Source organism: Callospermophilus lateralis, chromosome 10 (assembly GCF_048772815.1).
Source record: "Callospermophilus lateralis isolate mCalLat2 chromosome 10, mCalLat2.hap1, whole genome shotgun sequence".
NCBI lineage: Eukaryota > Metazoa > Chordata > Mammalia > Rodentia > Sciuridae > Callospermophilus > Callospermophilus lateralis.
The window spans coordinates 37,603,498-37,609,321 of record NC_135314.1 but is presented as its reverse complement, the minus strand read 5'-3'; the positions used below and the strand labels follow the sequence as shown (position 1 = coordinate 37,609,321).

Here is a 5,824-nt window from a genome sequence, read left to right as displayed (position 1 = left end):
TACTTGTGATAATAAGAGTAGGACTTACTGAAATTGCCCAGAAAATATTAACATTTATTTTAAGTGATATTTTAGTATTTTAGACTATATGATTTCAGATGACTGATCAGAATCCTTGCAAGTAAGTTCACCTTGGTATTCAGTGCAATAAAGCTAACTTCATGAAAAACAGTATAATTTAGAAGCATTTAATTGAATTCTTCACAACATAGAATAGAAAATGCTGATTAAAAAATAACATCTTTTTTCTTTTGTACATTTTATAGACACAGGCTTAGTAGCAGAATCTTTTTGCTAATTCTTTGGTAATATTTTAGAGCTTCATGTTATTTAGTCCTTAGCAAAATTATATAAATTATTTTTTTCTGAAACATTCAAAAATCTTAACTACTTTATAATAATTTAGATAAGTAAACTTTCACCTAAGAAAACAGAATATAATCGGAGATATCGAAAGCCAATAAGGACAAAAAAAAAATTTAAGAAAGCCTGGTACCAAGATTTGTATTGCACATCTCTGTCTACCTAAGAATATTCTAGTTAGGTGTTTCTTTCTCTGAGAATTATCTTTAATAAGGTTCACTACTATATGTAAAGGAAAATCACATGTCAAGCCAAATTTCAATAAGACAAAAATTATCTAATTAATTTGATTAGTTCTTTATAATTTTTAATGAATTTTTAAAATGTTAATCTTAGTGAAGTTCATTTCATTATTTAGAAAAAAATAAAAGACTAGGAAATATAAGGAAATCCAAAATATGTCAGAAATTTCCAAGCTAAAAGCACCATGGCAACAAAATCATATACTAAAGAAAATGTCAGAAATTATTCATAATTTATTTGATGAATTAATATGGCTAATTAACATTGTAGGAGGGGAGAAAGAGCAAAACATTAGCAGTGATACAAGAAACAACAGGGAAGAAAAACACTTAATGAAACAGCTAATGGAACTTTTGAGGTCAACCAGATCACAAACCATAACTAAACAATCTATATTTACTTAGACCTGTGCCATTTGTACAGTAAAGTCACTGCTTAAATGCAAACCTTTATCTAATGATTTAGGCATGAGAAAAAAGAAGCCATGAAATCAAATCCAAATGTGAGGTTTTTGGATGGAACTGGAGGAATTAATGTTGAGTGAAATAAATCAAACACAGAAAGATGAGAAAACATTTCTCTCATATGTTGAAACTAAAAGAATAATAAAAAAAGGACCCGAAAGTAGAAGAGAAACTATTAGGGACAGAGAAGTCGTGGAGGAAGAGAGCAGAGAAAGGAGGGTGAGAAAAGATAGAAGGCAGAATAGACATGACCAGTGCACAATATATACTTGTATGGAAGTGCCACATCAAAATCCATTAATAGAAGTGATAGTGATAGAAATCAAGATAATTATTAGCTTTAGGGAAGTGGGTTTACAGTGATTGGAAGGTGGCATAGGTGATTGTCTGTGGTACTGATAACATCCTATTTCCTGATCTGGGTGCTGTCTACCAAGATCTGTTTATTTTGAGAAAAAAATATTCAAATGATATACTTTTGATTTGTGAATATTTCACTATATATGTAGAACTTCAATGAAAATATTTTCCTAAAAACATCTAGCAGCAGGAGAAATTCATCAGGTATTGAGAGATAGATTTACTATGATGCAAAATAGAGTGTTAAAGCGGTGATGAAAGGTAAGAAGGAAACATCATTCTAATGAAATTTTAACATGTTGAAGCAAGTAAATAAGGTCATTGACAAATTTAAAAATGATTATCAAGGATTCTGGTTGGGCTAAATAGTTCAGGCCAAACTTATGTAGATAACAACTGTATTTAATTTCCAGAGACATAAATGAAAACATACCTGAAAGCACTAGAATGTTCAAAAGCAGATACTGGAAAGAAACTGACACTCAGTAGAAGCAATTACACTAGGTGAATTTCCCATATGTCGTGGCTAATCAACTGAACTGACAGGTAGGGCAGCTTATAATCTCAATAGCAAATGCACAATTTTACTAGCTTGAAGAAAGTGAGCACAGAGTTTGGGTCAACTATACTTAGAGGATAAAGTCAAGTGAGATCATAGAAGTGGGAGAACCTGTGAGTAGGAGTGCTGAATTCTACACATAAACCCTGACCAATTCTTTGATTGGTCAAAACAACACATGTGGGGAAAACTCCTTTAAGTCTATCTGATGCTAAAAGGAGCTAACTGAGATTTGGGCTGCCAACATTGCAAGGAAGGTAGTTTGCACTTTAAGCTGTTCTTGTAGGCTGAATAATGACCTTCCAAAGATGTCAATGTCCTAATTATTAGAATCTTTGAATATGTTAAATTATATGCCAAAGGAGAATTGTGGAAAGAGATTCAATTAGGATTACTAATCATCAGACCATGAAAAAGAATTTTTGTTTTTTCTTGGATCATAAGGGTGCTGAACCCAAATCTAATCATAAAGCTCCTTCAATGTGTTAGAGGGAGGCAGTAAAGTAGGTTTCAGGGTAGTGTAATATGAGAAAGACTAGAACAGCTATTGGCTGGCTTTGAAGATTGAAGTGGGCATGAGTCAAAGAGAATGAGTGTAGCTTCTAGAAGATGAAAATGCAAAACAATGAATTCTCTCTTAGAGGCCTCCAGAAAGGACTGTGACCTTGCTTTTAGTCCAGGGAAAACCATTTCACACTTCTGATGATCAAAATTCAAAGGCAAATTAGCATTGATTTAATTTACAAAATTTGCAGTACTTTATTATAAAAGTAATGGAAAACTAATATGTACCCCACTTTCATTACACACACACGTGTGTGTGTGTGTATGTGTGTGTGTGTGTAATATAGGAGAAATAAATGACCCTACGTGGCTATGTAGTTTTGAAATTTCATGTGTAATAGTACAATGTTAACTGTGACTAGAATGTTTAAGTTGAGAATGTAGTCCCTAGAGCACTCACCTAAAGTAATTCAAGGAAATACATAAAAAAACAATAAATAAAGGTTAATATCAACAAAAGCTTAGAAACACCTACATTCATTTATGTAGAAGACCTTTGGAAAGCACTCTGCTATCTAAATTTTCAAAGTGCAATGAAAATAAGCTATTTATTTATTTTCCTAAAATTTATGAAACATATGGCATTAAACTTAGGGAAAATTCAAATCTAATATAATAAAGACTATAAGGCATGTTAAATAGTGCCAGTCTATGCAAGGGCAGATTATTATTAGTTTTTATATGGGAATATAGTTCTTCTAAAGCCACAGAATAAATGTGACAATCATTTTGAAAGTTTCTTTTTCTTCATCCTTTCTTGTGGGGCTCCATTTCATAATTTAATTGTTTACGTTTCCCTAAAAATTGATTTTATATTATGATAAAAGAAGAGTGTCTGATTCTTAATAAAACCAGTCAATCCACTATCAATATTTTTTTTTGTGTGTGAACAAAAGCCAGAATTTCATACTTACTTAGGTACAATGTGTTCTGAATTGATAATAGTATTTGTATGTAAGTCACTTTGGACTTCTGAAATCATTTATTCACATTCTCACTGAGTCTAAATTTTTCTGAGCACAAAAACTTAAAATATTTTAATTATTATACCATTTTCTTATGCAAGCAAACACATGTTGATCTGCTATTAGATAAACTCAACATCCTTTCTGATTCTAAGTCTGAACCTTAGTAAAACTGAAAATGTGGTTATCTCCCTCTGTTTATTACATGACTTGTGATGAGAGGGGTAATTTTTAGTATAAAATTCAATCTGTAGGTTCCTTTTTTAAAAAACAACCAAGAATGACTTTAAATCTAGGAAGTAATAACAATCCATGTAGGACAAAAAAAGAAGGCAAATGTCAAAGAAGGATGCATGTCTGATTATAGATATGGTCTGGTGTCAGAGTCCAACAAAAGAAGGACAGGAAAAGAATTCCTAACTCAACATCATGTTCTCCAAAGACTACAGTTCAGTATAGTTATGTCTCAATTAAATAAAAATAGGAAGGAGTCTGCAGGAAGCAGGTCAAGCAGTTCCTAGCCTGGAGAAGCCACCAGGATTGCCACAAGGCTCAGTAAGTGCTGTTCTGCTCAATCAGCAGGGCCTCCCTGAGCAGCCACATTGGCCCAGTACAGCATTGCCTCCTCCAAGACCTTGCTGGTCTTTCTCAACCCTATCTTCTGGGGGACCAGCAGGCATTTTATGCTATGTGGGAGCCTATATCTTCATCACTTATGATGACTATGAACACTTCTTTGAAGATATGTACCTTCTCATACCTCCCGTAGTGATCACAGAGGTAGGAGCCCTGCTTTTCATCATTGTGCTAATTGCCTTCTGTGCCACAATCTGGAAAATTTCTGTGAACTTACCACTGTTGTCTCATCCTGCTCTTGGTTTTTGTCATGGAAGTTATTGTAATGATTTTCAAATACGCTTACAAAGCAGAGGTGGAAAATGAGGTTGATGCAGAAAGTTTATAAGACCTACAATGAAATCAAACCCTGATGCTGCTGGCACGGCTATTGATTATGTACAGAGACAGCTGTGCTATTGTGGAATTCATAACTACTCAGACTGAGAGAATACAGGTTGGTTCAAACAAACCCAAAACTAGACTATCCCTGTTAATTGCTCCAGAGAGTCTGCTATTAGATGCAATGGCATCCTGGCCAATCCCTCTCACCTATCCTGAGGGGTGTGAGGCTCTAGTTGTGAAGAAGCTACAAGAAATCCTGATGCATGTTATCTGGGCAGTGCTGGCCTTCATAGCAGTGCAGATGCTGGGCGTGCAGGGTGCATGCATCATGTTGTGCAGAGGGATTAGAGATCTTGCTTATAAGCTCCTTATGCACAGTAGATATCTCAAGCTTGAGCTTGTTAGTCTTGTTTTGATTTGGAAGGTGAAATGAGCAGGTCTGCTGCAGTTGGCCTCCTGAGTTCATCTAGTTAAAGACACATACACTGGTGCTGGATGGAACAGCTTGGCTTTTCATGTACCTACCCATTTACCTATACACCTATGACTTTTTTTCCTTTATTTCAGCTGACTATCCATGCCCCTTAATGCGTAAGTTCAGTGGTAAATATTTTAATTTCAGAACCACTTGCAAGGTGCACAGTGCCATAGAATTAAATGAGGACATATGCCGCTTTTGTTGCCTCCAAATAGTGATGGGACTGATGTCATAGTATCACCAGGTCCTTTCAGTCTTTAATGTGGAGAATTCTTGGCCAAAGGTTTTGGTGGAGAGGAGGAGGAAGCCAGCTGTCTGGTTTAAGCTGACACCAGATGGTGCCCCTCATCAGTGTTCTTTTGAAGACCATATACTGTAGTTTGATAAGACTGCAACTGTAAAAAATGGCTAAAATAGATTTTAGAATCATACAGAGTTTATCTTTTTCAATCTTCAAAATCAGAGTCTGATCTTTGAAACTAGTGGTTTGTAATCAAAGCTGGCTTTACAAAAGGAGATTAATGTATTCACTACTGTTTTAAACAATTAGTGTGTTTTTTTATGATTGAGCCTATTCATCATAAATCTTAAACTCATTAGAGATAATGTACCCACACAGACTAGCAAAATAATATGTAGATGTAATCTCGGTTATACATAGAAAAATCTAATTCAATAAACTCTGTATGATCCCTAAAACAACAACAGCAAAAACTACAACCTGGTTCTTTGAGTTGCATTTGGCATACATACATTTACGTAATTTAGAAGAACTTTTGTATGTATCAATTGGCATGGTAAATTAAAAATATGGTTATTGTTTTCAATCTAGACAAGAACTTATTTTAAAACTGCCTGAATTCCATTT

General features: G+C 34.3%; 1 pseudogene; it reads left to right on the top strand.

Annotated features, from left to right (window-relative positions):
- Nucleotides 1-1,684: 1,684 nt before the first annotated feature.
- On the top strand, nt 1,685-4,911 carry LOC143407783 (tetraspanin-3 pseudogene; annotated as a pseudogene).
- Nucleotides 4,912-5,824: the final 913 nt, after the last annotated feature.